This window comes from Thermobia domestica, chromosome 16 (genome assembly GCF_964235325.1).
Source record: "Thermobia domestica chromosome 16, izTheDome1.hap1.1, whole genome shotgun sequence".
Lineage (NCBI taxonomy): Eukaryota > Metazoa > Arthropoda > Insecta > Zygentoma > Lepismatidae > Thermobia > Thermobia domestica.
This window is the reverse complement of record NC_137469.1, coordinates 125,232,197-125,251,057: the sequence shown is the minus strand read 5'-3', so window position 1 is coordinate 125,251,057 and position 18,861 is coordinate 125,232,197. Positions and strand designations below refer to the sequence as shown.

General features: G+C 36.6%; 1 protein-coding gene across 2 annotated transcripts in view; it reads right to left on the bottom strand.

Annotated features, from left to right (window-relative positions):
- Positions 1-17,717, bottom strand: part of LOC145673395 (uncharacterized) — a 476,309-nt gene extending 458,592 nt beyond the window's left edge. For both annotated transcript variants that reach the window (XM_081743054.1, XM_081743055.1), the window contains exon 1: positions 17,588-17,717. The gene's annotated coding sequence lies outside the window, so the exon portion shown is untranslated. The remainder of the gene's footprint in view (positions 1-17,587) is intronic.
- Between the last annotated feature and the right edge of the window lie 1,144 nt (positions 17,718-18,861).

Sequence of the window (18,861 nt, the reverse complement as noted above, 5' to 3'; positions counted from 1 at the left end):
TGATTTACGTATTCGCTTGTGCTGTCAGTAGATAACTCAAAGCCTGTACTACGAAATATTTTGCACGGTAAGAAACACATCAAGATCTATCTTCATTTCAAGTTAGATCACGATCGAATGAGTTCGGTATAGGTTTTCTTTTTTTAAATTTTGGAATACATAACGCAATATTTGACTGTCAACAACTCGGAAAGCGTACAACACATAATATGCACAACATAATATGTAATACTGTTAATAAGCAGATCAAGGTCTATCACTATATTAAGTTTGATTCTAATTGGTAGTGCTCGATTAAACTTATACGTTCAATATATATTGTGCAATTAATGTTTCCAAAGGAAAACAAATGAAGAATGAAACTAGATTTGATGGTCAAGATTTCTCTGTCTTTGGATTTATTTTTGGGCTATATAAACATTCGTTTTAACTCAATTCAATTGTTTACTGTTCTATTCTCTACGTAATCACTTTTTAGCCCCATGTTCTTCTTTTTCTCTTCATTATTCTATTTTGACACCAGAAATTCATTGAGTAATTTGTTATTAAGATTATAGCCAGGTGAGATTGTGTACAGCGAGGGTTTGGCTAAGCAAAACTTTATGTGGCAAAATTTTGAATAGCGAGGTTTTGGCCAAGATATATTTTAGCTAGAAGAAATTTTGGCCCGTGAGGTTTCGTGTACTGACATTTTGGCCATACTAGATTTCAGGAGTCGAAGTTCGGTCCGACGAGAAAATGGATGACAAGATTTTGGTTCGGTGAGTTTATCGACGGCGAGGATTCGGCCGGAAGATTTTGTCCATATATCAAAATATAGTATCTTGTAAGTCACTTAAGATAGGAAGATAAAACTCAGTACATGACATTGACAATAAAAATAACGTGAGACCTGTCCCTATGTTTCTGAAAAATTTCTTTTTAATAGAACAAGTGCATTTTCTGAAATTCTATTCTTTACATTGAAAGCGATGTCACTGGTTGTTCATGACCACTTCACAGGAAAAGATTTGAACAGTTTGAAATTAAGTTTAGAGCATTGTTTGTACCCATCTTGATCTGGGATTTTTATCGTGTTATTTTGATGAAAGGACACCCCTTCATGCGGCAGGAGTGTGTTACCAATTTTTGGAACAATATAATATCTCATGAGCCTGTCAACTTCGGAAAATAAAAATCGGTTTATATATTCCTCATAAATAAAAAGAAGCCGTGTCCAAACGTTTTTGAAAAGTTCCGTTTTAGAATTGAGGTGGATTTTCTAAAATTCCTTTGTTTACATTGAAAGCAATGTTGTCGATTGTTTATGGACGCATCAAGGGGAAACAGTTGAAGAGTTTAATATAAAATTCTGAACTTAGTTAACATCTACCTTGAGCTGGACTTTGCTTGTTTTCTTGATGAAAGTAGCATTCTACGAAGATTTCGAAGTGTCGAAAATTTGTGTAGAAAATACATTACCTTGTGACCTCGTCAAATTAGGTAGATGGGACTCCGTGTAAAACATCCTTAAGAAAAATAAGCGAAAATGTGTCTCAGCGATCTTAAAAATTTCTGTTTTACGTGGGGGTGGGACATTTTATGTAATTCATTTCTTCGCATTGAAAAAGATGTTGCTAGTTGCTAATGATAACATCACGGGAAAACTGTTCAACAGTTTTAAAGTAGTTTCTTTATGTATTTAAAAGTTAAGCTAACTAATTGAATGTTCTATGGAACCCAGAGGTTCAATGCCACATTCGAAAGAGCTCGACTTATTACCTCTGACTTCTTTTCTTAGCAAACTGGATTCAGTTTCTACTTTGTATTCCTATTTCTGCTAGATCCATCTTAATATTGTCATCCCGTTTGCGACTAGATCTTCCTAATAGTCTTTCTCAGAATGGGTATCCAGTTAAAAATTTGAAAGCGTTGATTCTTTCTTCCATTCTGGCCACAAACCAAAATTATTACAAAGAATTTAAGTAATTCGATGCTGCTGGTATGATACAAACGTATATCTATTAGCATTTCACATAATTGTTTAAGTATGATGTAACAATAATAGGAGGGAAACTGTAATCTAAGCCAAGAGAGAAAGAATAGAAAATTACAGAAGAGTTCAAAATTTAATTATTTTTTTTGAAAACGAAAAGTCGCTTATTCCACATTTCCTTGGAGCTAAGTGTCATCGGAAAGGTTTATGTAGAAACCTTCGGCCCCCTTAGTAGCCGAAAAAATAATTAGATCTGAACTAACCTTGGAGGTGCAAAGTTGAATCCTCAGTCTGGGTATAACCTATATATTTCCTGAAAGGGTATGTCAAGCAAGTTCCTAAATAAGTTTCAATTTCTTCCCTGAAAGAGACCCCACCCCTTCAGGGTTGAACATATGTAGAACAATATGCCCTATATACCCCGGATATATCAAAGTATTCCGCATGATTAATATATTAAGAATATAATATGCACTATCCAATTATACCCTATATCAAGGTAATAAACCCCGGAAATTATTAGTTCACTATAAATATTCTATATTAATGAATCTTTATTACACCGTACATACAGCGTTCACCACCGTACTTAAAGCTTTCACTTCCTCGTCCAAGTGATATTGTCGCTTTGAAAGTTCTTCTTTCATGGGAGCAAAGACGTGTGAATCACAACATGCAAGATGTGGGCATTTGTCGAAGTTGAAGGTTTTAGCTCGAGGTAAGTATCATAAATATATGTAAGTCCGCTCTCAAACACCTTTGCACCACACTGCAATCGTTTGACGCGATATAGAATTTTCATCATACTTTTCGTGGCTCATACTAAATTATCGTGCAGTTACTATTATTTTTTGTCCACAATAAACCAACCACCGCACGCACTTCCAATGAAGACGATACCTGGAGCTGTAGAGACATGTTCAAAACTGGTTAAGGAAACAAACTACATCTTCCACTTCGAACCTGTTACGTCATGCTTTGCAGATAGATGTATGCAGTGTAGTCATCAAATTTCAAGAAAATATATTTTTACCAATAGTTGTTTTACAAATGTGTGCTACTTTTCCTACTGATCCTCGTACTACGTTGAGCTCCTCCGTGGCTAAGCGGTTAGCGTACGCGCCTTTGGCGTGGGAGACCCGGGTTCGATTCCCGGCGGGAGCTCATGTGGTTCGGATTCCACGTTAATCAGTAGGTCCACGTCTCATATAGCCTCGCTGCTGAAAGGGACGCTAAATTAAAATCAACTCAACCCTCGTACTACGTTGAAAAACGAGATGAAAATAAATGAACACTAGAATAGGAATTTATTTAGTTAGCAAATTGATATTTTTTGCGGGCAGAGAATTTCTATGTTTATTTGAATGTTAGATATTACAGAGCTAGGATTTGACTTCAAGAGAACGAGCACATTGCATTAAGTTTATAGTAGTTAGTAGTTCCTCTCAAGCCTTCTGCTTGCTGTACTCAATAGGTTAAAGTAGGGGCCGCGGTGGCTCAGTGGTAGAGCGTTCACCTCCGGTGTTTAGGGTTCCGGGTTCGATCCCAGCTCCCGCCAAGTGAACTTTGTGGTGGACAAACACCGTGTGCGTGGGTTTTCTCGGGGTTCTCCCGTTTCCTCCCACTTTCTTCATTCCACCACTTCATTCATTATTCATCATCACCGTCTCCTTTAGCCTAACCGGCATAATCGTGGGACGTAAAACTCAAAGATTTCATTTCATTTCATTTCATTTCAATAGGTTAAAGTCATGGTTAATAAAATGCTTGTATACTAGTATTTGCAAATATGTATTATTTATTTATTTTTCAGTATGTCTACCAGTGGCGGATCTAGGCAAGGGCCGGGGGGCCTATGTCCCCCCAGTTTTTTCAGTGACAAAACAATTTAAGCTATTATTTATATATTTTTGAAAGTTTATATATACCTATCATAGTCTGGGTACTGGCTGGCCTTCCAGGTTTTACGTTCTAGATCTGCCACTGTCGTCTAACAACTATACCAAATTGTATGCACAATAGACAAGAACGTCATTACGGACAACGCTGAGCTGATTTTAAACCATTTAGCAACAAGCAAAATAAGAGCATGTGGTACGATAAAAAATGAGATGAATCATTTTATTTGAAACAAAGTAATAAGCTTACATGGAATTTAATTTAATCTCCTTCAGAGTACTGTCCTTGGCTAGCAATGTTCTTACCTCAACGTTGAATCTATGAGTAGAAGCATTTCTGGAAGGCTTCTTTTAAAAGGGCGTTCGGCTACTCTGTTGTGGCTCTCTCCATGTCAGGAATGTTGTCAAATAGTCTTCCTTTCAACATAGTTTACAGTTGTGGAAGAATCAGAAGTTGCATGATGCTATGTCAGGAGACTACGGTCGATGTGGATAGGCAAGAATATTTTCTTCGGCCGAAAACACGCGGATCGAAAGCGAGGATTGTGGGTGAGTTTGACACTATTTTTTGTCACTTCCAAAATACCAGTTAAAATACTTTGTACGAACCCATACGAAATGCCAAGTTCTTTGGTAATCTCTCGAATAGTTATTCGACTGTTTGGACGAACAATTTATGCTGATTTTTGCACGTTTTCTTCGGTTTTTTGGGTTAATGGATGTTCAGAACGTTGATGGTCTTCTACTAACTCATTTCCGCTTTTAAATCGTTCATACCACTTATAAAGAGTATTCAGAGTTACAGCATTATTAACATTCACTAATTTCAACATTTCTTGAGTTTCTTCGGCACTTTTTGCAACTTGAAACAAAACTTAATGTTCAAGCGTTGTTCGAAATCTATGATGCGCGAGACACTCAGTAAACACAATCTCACTCTAGCGGCTCTGGACACTGAGTGACAAGTAAGAAATGTTCCAACTTGACGCTGCCTGTCTCAATGGATCAAGCTATCGGATAAATTTCACCAAATTATTGTAGCTTCAGTAGTTACTGCCAACAAAATCAATCACCGTATTTTTTGATCAAAGCTTGTGTCACCCATTTGCATCAGACAAATGTCACAGTTAGCAGTAGTATTTAATCAACCCGTAATCATTAGAAAACACCGTTACTAACAGACAGACACGTTTAAGTTTTATAAAAGAGATATGATATTGAAAATGATAACACAAATATATCATGAGATATGCCTATAAGAAAATATAAGGTTTTGTCAATGAAGAGGTCCAATTTCAAGTATCCGGACAACGTGTTGAAGGAGATGTTAGTCCTGTTTGCTGTTTATACCCACATATGTGTAGGGGGTGCGTTAGCTTAGTGGCAGAGCGTTCTCCTCCGGTGCTTGGAGTCCCTGGTTCGATCCCAGCTCGCGCCGTGTGGACTTTGTGGTTTCATGTTTTTCTCGGAGTTGTCCCGTTTCATCCCACTTTCTTCATTCCACCATTTCATTCATTTCTCATCTTCACCGTCTCCTTTTGACTAACCGGCATATACGTGGGACGTAAAACTTAAAGATTTCGTTTCATTTTCATTTCCACATATGTGTAGGCCTTAACAAATGTTACATTTGTTGCGTATGGGCATAGTGCGGGACGTTAGCAGGATTTGGTTACTTATCAATGTTTCTTTCTCTCCCCCAGGTAAGAGGTGGCGTCGTGTGACACTTCAATGGAGATGCCAGTGACCAATGTTACCAAGGAAGAACAGCGGGGTGTGGTACACTCTCTTTTTGCGGAAGATGTCCATGCAGCGGACATACACAGGAGAATGCAGGGTGTGTATGGTGTGAATGTGTTCCAGACAAAAGAGTGCGAAAGTGATGTCAGCTTTAAGTGGTGGTACGGAGACACTAACTGATGATGCGCTACCCAGGCAGGTGACGAATCGTATTCCTGATGAGACAGTTTTCCCTATTGACAATTGCATTGAAACTGATAAATGGGTCTCCCTGCATGCTATTAGTGCTCAAGTACAGGTGTCCAGTGGCAGTGTGTATGACATTGTGCGCAATAGACTTGGTTATCGCAAGGTTTGTTCTCAATGGGTCCCTAAGTGTTTGTCCAAGGAACAGCGACATAACAGAATGGGAATATCATTGAACCATTTGACGCGATAACAGAACGAGGGCGGCAATTTCCTTGGAAAGATCGTTACCAGAGATGAATCCATATCCTCACTTTTTCAACCGAAATCCAAACGTGAGAGTATGCAATGGAAGCATGCAGAGTTTCCTAAACCAAGGAAAATCCGTTCCACAACATCAGCTGCTAAGGTCACGGTTTTCTTCGACGAACAGGTGCTTCTGCTACTGGGGTTTCTATCCAAAGGAGAAACAATAAACGCCAACAAATACTTCGTCACTCTCCGTCAGCTGTGACTAGCAATCAAAAATAGAAGCCGGGATAACGTCGGAAAAGGCATAATTTTATTGTACGACAATGCCCGGCCTCATGTTGCACCATCAAACACAGAATCTTTTGGCGTCGTGGAAGTGAAAAGTGCTAGACTATCCCGCCTATAGTCCTGACTTGAGTTCCTGTGATTTCCACGTTTTGGGGTCACTTAAGAAATACCTCCGGGGGCACTACTATGGATCGGATGAAGAAGTGCAGCAAGCTGTAACAGAGTTGTTCCATACTCAATGCAAGGAGTTCTTCTTCCAGGACATTCATAATCTCGTGTTAAGGTGGAACAAATGTCTCAGCATCAATGGTATTATATATAGCTTAATCCAGCAATAAAGTCTATACATGGAAATTGACTTTTCACTTGACTGCACTTTATAATATTTCCGTTAAACCGAACAATCTGAAAAATGTTGAGTTACGTCATGTATTGTATCACAGTGAACACACTTCTTTGGTTCGAATGTAAATGATGGAGGATCGTTATATGGCTTGGATTCGGCATTGTGAGACAGTTGGAGGAAGATGAGAATTAACAACTGTGTTGAATATTGTATATTCAATGATGTCATTCAATGTGCTGACCACACATGACTCAACTAAAACCTGTTGTACCGGTCATAGTTCATGGGCTATGATTTCAGATCCAGAAAGTAATGTCGCTTACTTTCGTAAAAAGAGCTTGCTTTTTACTCCACACAGACATTGCTCAGTCAGACGGTTGAAAGCGAGTGTTTTCGTCCTCCATTACTTTCTCTTAATGTTACTTCAAACTTTCTACAATTCATTTCAATGTATCTTCAATGAAAGTGGTTCAGGTTTAAATGTAGCTCCTACCCAACTTGACTGAATTTTCACAGGTTTTATTTTACTTTTTTATTTAAGGGGTCGTTATGTAGTTAAAATACGGGAATACGCAGATGATATCTTCAAATGTAAGTTTAGAATACTTTTTTATCTCCACATCCTTTTAAATGTTAAAGTTGTTGATTCTGCTCATGATTTCCGTTTAAAATGGGTAACTAACTGATTCTATGTCCTATGGAACCCGGAGATTCCATGCAGCTTTCACTAAAGTTCTTTATTGACTTCTGCCCTTATCCAACTGGTTATGGTTTTTATATATTTTGTATTCATATTTCTAAAAAGTCCATTGTCCTTGTGTTTGTCCAATAGAAAGAAGAATATCAGTGGGTATTAGTAACAAATATGAACAGTGCCGTAGCTACGGGGGTTGTCGCCCCGGGCGCTGATATTAAGAGGGCGCCGAACGAGCAAGAAGAAAGGAAAAGTGTTGGAAATGAATAAACAACGCTTCGACCTTAAAATGTATTAGCGTCATATTAAATCAATAATCTTTCGGTTTGCAAAGAAATATATTTAGTAAAAATTTTCTTGATCGCTTCGCTCGCACCGCAAAAGTTTCAATAACCGTCACAACAAGTTTTTACTTATTACTTAAAAAAGTTATTATATATGATTTGTTAATGACAATGTGATATACTATGTGTCGAGTAATGACCAATAAAATACGCAGAAGCGTTTTGAATATCAGAAACGGTGAAAGTCTGAAATACGTGTTCAGCGGTTTGACAGTGATAACTTTACTTACAAGGAAATTCTTGAGTGCGACGGCTCAAGTGCAAGCTCGAATAAGGCTCATTTGAAAGTGCAGTGTGAACAATGATGACAAGAAAAATATTAGCTCCTAATGACTCATCAAGTGCATCAGGAGGGCGACAGAAAATGCGTGTCAGGGAGATCTTCTATGGAACATTTCACAACATGGACATCGTCGACATTCACGAAATGTTCAATACAAACCATTGAACACCAAATGAAAATGACGCGTCACAGTGATCACAAACGTTCTCACCATCAAGATCGAAGGCGAACTCGTTGGGAGCAATACAAACCGTTGAGAACGTTCAGCTAGGTACCCACACTTAAAAAATGCATATACAATCATATTGATATAACGGGTACCATCACATTCCATCTGTTCTCATCTCTCCGTTATACCAATATAATTCTATATGGATTCTTTAAAAGTGGATACCTAGCTGAGCGTCCTGAACAGTTTATGACTCCCAAGAAGTTCACCTTTGATCTTGATTGTGAGAACGTTTGTCATCCTAATGTCCGGATTTGTATGTAATTACATATCTTTTTCCTTCATATGTAGGTTCGTCAAATTCTTAAATGTTTGTGATTCACACCTGTAGGGTGCTTCAACTCAAGTCTCATATTACATATTTTTACATATTTTGTCCAATATCACATATTTCAATGGTTTCTACATTTTTTTTACATAAAACTGTCATAAAATTTTGCGTGTACTGAAATTTTATTTTAAAATAAAAAAAGACACTCTCCAACTGTGCAAGGCTTGCATCTAGATTCAATTTTGCCATGCCTATTTTTTCGTTTCTTTACCGAAAGAGAAATATCTCTCTTTTTTTATTTGTCAAACCATGTTTCGCAGAATTTTCGCCGATAAAAGAAATATAAGAAGAAACCAGTAAAAATCCTCCCTCCGGGGTACATTAGCAGCGCCCTTTATTCTCAACTGTGGAGGAAGACAGTTCGGACAGGCGACTGGCCAGGAAATTCCTAAAATGAAGTATATTTGATTGTTATCGGAGGTCGGAAGGGAAAGAAGATGAAAGCAAATCCTGCAATTCAAGTTAAAACTGTATGCTAGTGTGCTTCCAGGAATTTACTGCAAGAGTTCGTTTCAAGAAGCTGGCGACAATGGCAAGATCACAGCAGGTAACCAAAGCTTTCAAAGAACTTCGCTTGTTCAACTGAATGACAGGAGGACAGTACTCTCGTATTGCAGTTGCAAACCGCACGTGTTCTGTATTGACCGTCGAAGTTAGAAATGGCTCCGGTTGCGTCAACTTTATCCGCGAAATTGCGGTCATAGTAACTATCAATGATGCGTTTACTACAGACGGTAAAGTGGTGTTGTGCTAAGAGTGTGATAAAAAAAATTGGATGTTCAATGAAATCCCTGTTAGAACAACATGTACGAAGTGAACTCCATGCAAGAAATGAAAATTTGCGAACTGCAAAAAAAGAAGTATTCTTGACACAAATGCATCAAGATACTTTAGTGAGTGAGTTTTTCAAAGACTTGTGCCAAGCAATTATAGCAGCTAACATTCCTTGGAACAAAGTTGAAGTGCCAAAATACCATGTTTTTCTGGAGAAATACTGCGGGCGTCGAATTCCTGACAAATCCACTCTTCAAAAGTGTTATCTCAAAGTTTGTTATAGGGAAGCTATAGATACCATTAGGGAAGAAATAGGTAGTTCATATATTTGGATTTCTGTTGACGAAACAACAGACGTTTTAGGATGTTATTGTAGCAAATTTAGTGATTGGAAAGTTAAGTGAAGATGCTCTATCTAAATACTCTCTCATTGCAAGTAAATCGCTGGAATGCACGAATCGTTCCACGATCGCTCGCTTTGTAAACAATGGTCTTATGGTGTTGTGGCCAGGATGAGTTCAGGAAGAAAAAGTTCTTGTTCACTATACAGACAGTGCAGCGTACATGTTAAAAGCGGCTTGAGCACTTACAGCTTTTTACCCACACTTAATTCATTTCACCTGTATGGCCCACGGTCTTCAGCGTGTGCTGAAGAGGTGAGAGACAACTTTTGCGAAGTAAATCAACTAGTTTCTTCCACGAAAAAAAATGTTTGTTAAGACGTCACAACGTGTTCAAGTTTACAGAGATCAACTGCCTGACGTGCCACTTCCTCCGGAGCCTGTGCTAACGAGATGGGGCACTTGGATACAGGCAGTACATTTCTACAACGAACATTTTCAAAAAATTAAGCCTGTTGTTCATTCATTTCCATCGGAGTTTGCTGTGTCAGTTGGCATTGGTCAGAAATTGTTTAACTACTAAAAAGTAGCGTGTGGTATCACATAAACAGACAGCAATTTTAGTTGGCTACCTAGAAGCATTAAAAAAGCTAGAAACTGTTGGCCGGCCTCTTCCGGAATCCATGGAAATCATAGAGGATGCAAAGAGACTGCTGCAAGGTGTGTGTGGAGATGTAGGAGAAAAAGTTCGAAAGAAACTAAATGCAGTGCTGGAAAGAACCCGGGCTACGACAACCTATTGGCAGTGAGTGAGATTCTCAGTGGTGAAACAAGAACCCCTCCTGCAGATATTTCCGCCAACCAGATCCACTTGTTGAAATACGCTCCTGTTACCTCATGTGATGTGGAGAGATCATTCTCTGCATACAAGAATATTTCATCCGATCGCCGACAAAATTTTACTTCTGATCATTTGAAAATGTACCTTGTAACCCATTGTGCAACAACATACAGTTGAACTACAGGCACATCTTTCGTAAGTACTTTATTTCAAATTAAAAATATTCATTAGTGGAAATATTCTTCAATCTAAGTTCAGCTGGTATTGTTTAAAAGATATATGACTGCTTCGCCCTGCATGAAATAAATATATATATATAAAACAATACATTTCGTCTTAAGTTGCATTTAGTATTTAAATTTGTATATTGAATATAATTCGTTTCAAGATTGGGCCGTGGTGACGGATGCGCATTTAGTGTAAAATGTTCTAGATTTGAAACGGGACCACACCACACCACATGAGATTTCTGACGTACAAATGGCGTATACATTGCTTTTTTTGGGGGGGCTTTCCTGTTTCCCTCTAGCCGATTAACATCTTCATTCATTCGCGTCTGATTTTTATTATCCTGCAATCAGTCGCGTTAGCGACGTATGGCTGTCTCAGGTGTTCAAGCATTTCACTTCATTGGAGGACTTGTATTAAGCAGGATAAAGTGTAGTAGATTTTCCTTTTTATTTTCATAATGCGTTTAAATATTGCATACTCATACGCGTGTTAATATTACGTTTTCATAAATATGTAACATATGTAGTATTGCTTAGTCTTATATATTACATATTTCTTATATTTTAAGTGATTTTTGTTACATATTTATGTACATGTTTAGGGGGTTGATATTACATAAAAATGATCACTGTGGCGCGTCATTTTTCATTCATTGTTCATAGTCCAAATTAATGGTTTGTTTTGAACATTTCGTCAATGTCGACTAAGTACATTTTGTGAAGTGTAATACATACATCCCATTGAAGGCTGATCTCTGCACCTCCCGGACAATGTATTTTCTGTCGCCCTCCTGATTCACATGGTGAGTCATTAGCGGCTCATATTTTTCTATTATTACTGTTCACACTACACTTTCAAATGAGCCTTACTAGAAATTGCACTTACGACCTCGCACTCAAGGGGTTCGTTGTTAGTTAGTCACGTTTTGCTACCCAATCTGATTAATCACGACGCGACGGTAAAAATGAAGATATGAAAATGAGAGGAGTAAAGGAACACACACAAGCTGCAGTTTGTATGCGAATATTAGAACATGGAGTTAGTGTGTGTTGACGAAATTATGACACATCTTCACCAAAGTACTAAAAACTTGAAACTGAGGAACACTTCTAACTCTATTAAGATATTGATTACAAAAAAAAGTGTTTGTTGTAAGGAAATGATTCTTTCAAAAAGGATCAAAAGTGAACGAAACCGCATCCCAAAGTACCGACATTAACCCGATTGAGAATCTGTGGAACGAATTGCAACATAAGGTCAATATGTACGTGTTACGGTGGAAGAAGGTTTGAGAAAAGCATTATGCACCACGTGGAACAATATTTCCCCACACTATACCAGGAAATTTGGAACAACCATGCGAAAACGCTTACAGGAAATTATAAATCATTGTGTGTTTTCTATTAAATACTGACTGTATTAACTTGGAGGGAGAAAATAACTTTTGAGGACATTTTATAATATTTTTTTTATTCTTCCGAATATTTATCTGATGAACGATGTGCACATTCCCAATCAATGGAGTTCTTGCACCAGCACCTACTTGTAACATTTGCTTTTCCTCAGTCACATTACTACGGGATTGTTCAGATACTTTTGCCTACTATATACAAATGTCAAACATAGCACCTACCTCGTAAACGAATGAAGATAAATAAAAACTAAATTCAGATTCTCGTTTGCGGGAGATTCAAGCGTAAATTGATGTGCCAAACATAATCTTTTCCATCTAAAAATATTGTGTGATATTCAATATGGCGGAATCCAATAGGTCTGCCATTTTGTCCATATCCTAACTGAATGCAGTTTTTGCACCAACACACACGTTATTAGTGGTCTATCTTCATATTTTTTAATAATTCTATATTTTTTCATGTTCCGTTATGTTGATATCCGTGCAACTAGGTTTCGAGCATAAGTTCCTCTTACTTTTTGGTTTCTGACGATGGCCGACTTGAATTACAAGTAACAATGGTCAAAAGTATGATAGGAGAAACTAAAGGAAGTAACAACTAAGAAATAGAGAGAAAAGAGTAAAATGGACGAAAAAAAGAAGGAACACAGTTCTTACATGGAATGAAATTTGACAAATACAGTATTATTTCTGAACAAAGAGTATATGAAAATGGAAAGTCAATGAAATTCGTAGAAATGGTAAGAATGATTATTGTTGTACTTGGAATGCGAAAAACTAACAGATTTATTTCGGGGGTGGCTTGAGCCTGATAGCCCCCCTAAATATGCCATTGATGACAGTGATGGAATTACATTGGGGTAACCAATATCAGTCCTCTTGTCTACATATTGTTTTTGTGCTTAATCAGTTCCTTATTCATAGATTCGGCGATTAAAGAAAGAAAAACATGCATTAGAACACTGATATTAGGATGACTCATAAGGAACTACAAAAACGTTGATAGAGGACACCCGCTTGGCCTAGTGGGTAGCACGCTTGCCTTTGGTGCGTGTGGTCCCGGGTTAGATTCCCGATGAGGCTACTTTGAACAAAAAAAGTGGTTCGGATTCCATTATAATCATTAGGTCCCGCCTCCCTTAGCCACCCAGCCATATTCGTGGGACGTTAAACTCAAACAAACCAAAGTCGTTGATAATAGTAGAAATCTATAATAATCGAAATTGCGGTGCGTGTATTCTCGCGCCTGGAAAAGCATCGCATGGGTTAGTTACATGAACCGTTCAAGTCAATACAGTTTTAGAAATACATATTTAAAATGCATGGAATTTCAAAATTGAAATTCTGTTTTATATGTAAATGCAATAAATGAATGAAATACAGATAAAAGTAAAATCTTTCAGTTGAATATGCAACAATATGTCATTTAGGCTAAAAGAGACAGACAATTAAGGGAAATGAATGATGGTGGAAGGATCGGTGGAATGAGAATATGAGAGGAAACAGAAGTACACTGGAAAAACACATGGACACGATGTTGCCATGATAAACTTACTTGGCCCGGGATCGAATCAAGAACCACGAGCAGTGGTAAGCGCTCTACAACTTAACCACCGTGCGCCCCATGAATATATAAGTGCAATAATCGTTATGCAGTAATAATAATAATAATAATAATAGGATAAACATGCAATTTGGATTGCTGCAATATGCAATGACAAATTAAAATTAATTTATAGTTCATGCAAGTTATTAGTATATATTTAGAGACCTCGATATTTAGTTTCGCAGGCAGTACTGCATAGTTCTTATTATGTCACTCCTTAAACCAGTAGTCCCGAAGATGTTTCTCTCTCACCTCCCTTCGTGAATCCTGCTTACTTCATGTTCTCCTCCTACTTGCCACTCATTGGTTTGACCCCCTTTGCGATTTCAGATTCAGTAGGTGATTTCTCGAATCTTCAATAATATTACCTTACTTTAAATGCAAATAAGAGATTTCCAAAGATGAAGTAAAACAAGTAGATTCTTTTCTTACATTTTGTTAAAATAAATATATAACGGAGAATAAACCTGGCCTTTAACGAAAAAAAAGCAGGAAATATGTTACAAGCTAATATAAGAAGTTACTATATTTCTTTAAAAAAAAGAAAAAAAGAAAAAGAAAATTAACATTAAAGGAATGCAGTAAAGATATGCGGTAATTGTAACTAGCTGGGAAATTCCTCATCAATTAATGCGGACAGTATTCTCCATTCCCACCTCTGCTTTGCACTTCTGCTTTATTTAAACTGATTGTGTGCAAACGAATAAAAGAACAAACATGTAAAAAGGAATGAGAGACACTAGCTACTCTACAGGCCACAAAATTCAAATTCTATGTGCAGCATAAACAAGTGGATATGGCTTAGTATATTGACATGTATATACATTTACATCAGTTGAGTTGAGTTGATTTTAGTTTAGCGTCCCTTTCAGCAGCGAGGCTATATGAGACGTGGACCTACTGATTAACGTGGAATCCGAACCACATGAGCTCCCGCCGGGAATCGAACCCGGGTCTCCTACACCAAAAGCGAGTACGCTAACCGCTTAGCCACGAGGAAGCTCTACATTTACATGAATTCCATTTCATTTGATATGCTCGATGCTATATATATATATATATATATATATATATATATATATATATATATATATATATATATATATATATATATATATAAAGAAATATATTTTGCACCTGTTTTAAAAATAAACTTAATTAAGGAAAGTTACATAGAACAGAGGCACTAAAGAAAAATGTTACGTTCCGGATTTTAATTGCACATATTACCGAGCTAATTATTAGTTGAATTGTAAGTGCGCGTATTGTCTCAATCTCTCTCTCTCTCGCTCTGTGTGTGTCTGTGTGTGTGTGTTTACTGGTTCTATTCCCCTTGTGAACACTAAAATTTGCAGCTCTTCATATAACATCATAAATCCATTGGAATATACATGAATTAAACTATCACGAACTTTTTTCGAGAAATCCCGAAATAATGACACAAAGGACCCCATACCACTGACCAATTGAACCTGTTGCATCTAGTGATGGGCAGCGGGAATATTCCCGGGAGGAAGGAATTTAAAAAAATGGGAATATTCCCGGGTTTTTCCTGGCCTATAAATTCCTGGGAAGGAATTTATTTCCATTTCTTTACTTTATCTTCCAAATTATAAGAACCACATGACTAATTACTTTATTTTAATATATTATGATTTACTTCTAGGTTTTAAAGAATTTGGAGGTTAAAAATTTAAAATTCTATAGCGCGCCATAGACGCACGCACTTGCATTACCAACATGTATGAAAGGTTTCTTTTTATCATGCATCTTGACAGAATTTTTTGCCCACACACGTACCAACGTGCTGTCCAACATACTGAAAGTAGTTTGAGAAATGTGGAGGACGAGGTAACGCGTGCTTTTTCTTTCTGCAACTGCACGACCTTGGCATGCGACGGAGGAGAGACTCACGTGATTTCTTCCGCTGTCGTGATTGGCGGACGCCCTCGGACCTAAATATAAAACAGCCACCTTGCATGAACGAGCCCATACACGGTAAACATGCACGCAGAGCGGCAAAAACATCAAATATGTTTTCAGAAGATTTTGAAAACTTTTAACATGAATGAACGAGGCCATACACGATCAACTTGCCTGTGGTTTTATCATTTTTCATACAAGTCGGGCTGTTTCTTCAGGCATGTGTTTACGTGTATGGGCTGCTTTTAACTGTACTTTATATAAGTTTAACTAATAATATGATTTTTATCCATTTTAATTTGCACTAAAAAGTAGGGTAATTGTTTAGTATTGGGGGTCCAAAATTAGCAAAAAGTAGGATGATTTACAGAAGAAATGAGTTGATAGTGATGTTCAAGTAGTCAAGAAAGTATTGAACACAATTTTTTTTTTATGGCAGTATGGAATTTGTACAAACCGTAAAGGTAAGTGGAAGTGACTTATGTGACAAAAGAAAGAGAATTGTTGGTAACGAAGATAGAAAACAATGTGCCATGCGGAGCTCTAACCCGCCTACACTCGCTTACGCTCGCTCGGCAATTCTGTCTGAATTTAATGATGGTAACGTAATGTAACGTAAGAAACCATAAAACAACCGCATTGGAATAGAATATCGCAAAAATGTAGGTGCAAAATCTGCCCCCCCCCAAAGATAAACAATAGCGAAAAAGGCAAAGCACTAATTTGCAAATGACGAAAAGGATCCATTTTGTAAAGCAATTTAGAATTATCTAGAAATAGAGATGAACTACTATTAATAAACCTTGTACCACCGTTAGTAATAGACGTCAGTCTGTCTCCTCCCTCTGACTCGAATTTCTGAAGAGGTACTCGGGCTTCTTTTACATGTGAATTAACGCATGAAATTTCGATAAATGGGCGGGAAGAAAGGTCGTGTGTGGCAACGTTACATGCAAAATTATAAAGATAGGAAAGTATCTTACAAATATTGTGAACATACATATTTATGCGCAAATGTTAACAAAATGGTGGGATATGTGCCTTCTGGCAGTTACCCAACCTAATTTATTTATAAAATTTAAAAATTTAATATGTTTATAATATAATACCAGTAGTGGAGTCAAGTTTGGAAAATCCACTTACATGTAAATTTAAACTGTTTAGCGGTTTAAAAGTATGTGGACTTACTATACCATTTTCGAAACATATTTACTTTCATAGAACATATTGTAAATAAATATTCATTTATGCTTACTCTCTAAATATAATAAAATATTATTAAAATAACATAATATCGTTCAGAATATTCATTTTAAAAACTCCTCTGGGGACAAAGTAATAATATACTGTGATATAAAAATTAATATAACTTTAAAATTATAATATAGTAATAGAATGCAATTTTCTTTGTGATTGTATATAAATTCCCGGAAAATTCCCATTTTTAGGTATCTTCCCGGGAATATTCCCGAAAAATATATTCCCAGGAATTTAACCATCACTAGTTGCATCTGGCTGGCAATATTCCTTCCAATGTTACATGTTAAACACGTATTGACTATGGTAGAATTACATTTTACACACCATAGACCTTCCGCTCATTCCTAGCACTCTGTATTGCTCCAGTAGTCATTGGAATCCATTGTCGCTATATTGTGTTACAGACGTCTGAATATTCTTCTGAAATTACATTAATGGCACTTAAAATTTAATTGAGACGGTTTCATGTTAGCCGTATGAAGTATGTATTTCTCCCTCACTTGTCACCCCAGTCTCTAATAGGAATTCATGCATAAACTAATATCTTGAAATTCACTTTTACTCCCAAATGCGAAAATTAAAAATAAATAATTAAAAAGATAAACAATGAAGTACAGAAATAAGTACATACCTTTGATTAGTTTTCTTTATACTACAATTAATTATAACGTATTTAATTTCTGCCTTGACTGTAGCGGAAAACTTTCTGCAGTAACCTCATAAACAAAGTTTTATTAATGATACATATTCTATCTCCACAACGTTTGACTTTAACAATCGCTATCTCAGTCCTCCTGATCTTTCGACCTTAATGTGTGATGGGTTGAAGGTCAGCTGTGATGAAGTGCACTATATGCACAACTTCATTGAATAATAGATTCCAATAACTCGGTAGTTTCCCTTTAACTAATAAGCGCAAGAACAAGAGATAAACCAACAAGGAAGTTGGTAGTTGATCTTTACATGCGATTCGCTCTCCAAAGACAAAATGTAATTATTTTTCCTTGTTTATTAGTTTACTTAAAATATTTAATTAAAATACACATTTTATCTCAATCAGCACCGATATGACCATATGCTTACTAATTACAGTAGTTAGGACTCAATGTATAATTATATTTTGCTTTTAAAAGAAACTCGGTTTGCTAACCCGTCAGCCAATTGATCAACACACACACACACACAATAGATAAATAGACAAAGAAGGAACGAAGATAAATACATGTAGATTATATTAAATCATTCTCAATCCATTGCTGGATTTAAAATTCTCTTCAATTTTCGTCCAGAACAACTTATCACCGGAGCGTGTCGTAAGAACATCTTTCCGAGATATCCTTTTGTCTCTTCGTATTGATGAGTATCGCTGTTGTTCATAGATCATCTTTTCATCTTGAAATATGTTCTGCTCATTTTCACTGCAAACCTAACGATTCCTGTCATAAATGTTGTTCATGTTTCGTTACATTGAATCAAGACAGAGAATACGTTGGTTAGTGGGGCTTCAGTTACGCTTTAGACAGAATCCGATTTTACTTTCATATATATTCATATTCATATCGTCTTTATTGCAGAAACTTCAGAGGATATCCAAAGCATTACAATCGTTAGATCTTAAAGTTACGGATTAAACTGCATAGAGAATATTAAAAAAAACGTAAAAAATGGATACAGAATATTTACAGATATAGATACAGAACAAACGAAAGAAGGAAAGAAGAAGAAAAATATACATATATAAAGATATAACTGTAATCCATAATCTAATATATATAAATTCTCCATTATAATTCCAATACAATACAAAGAATAACGAATACAACACAATACAGTAGATAACTACTATACATGTCTATTCATTTTCCTCATAATTCCTCAATGCTGTTATGTTTCACTTTAGCTGCT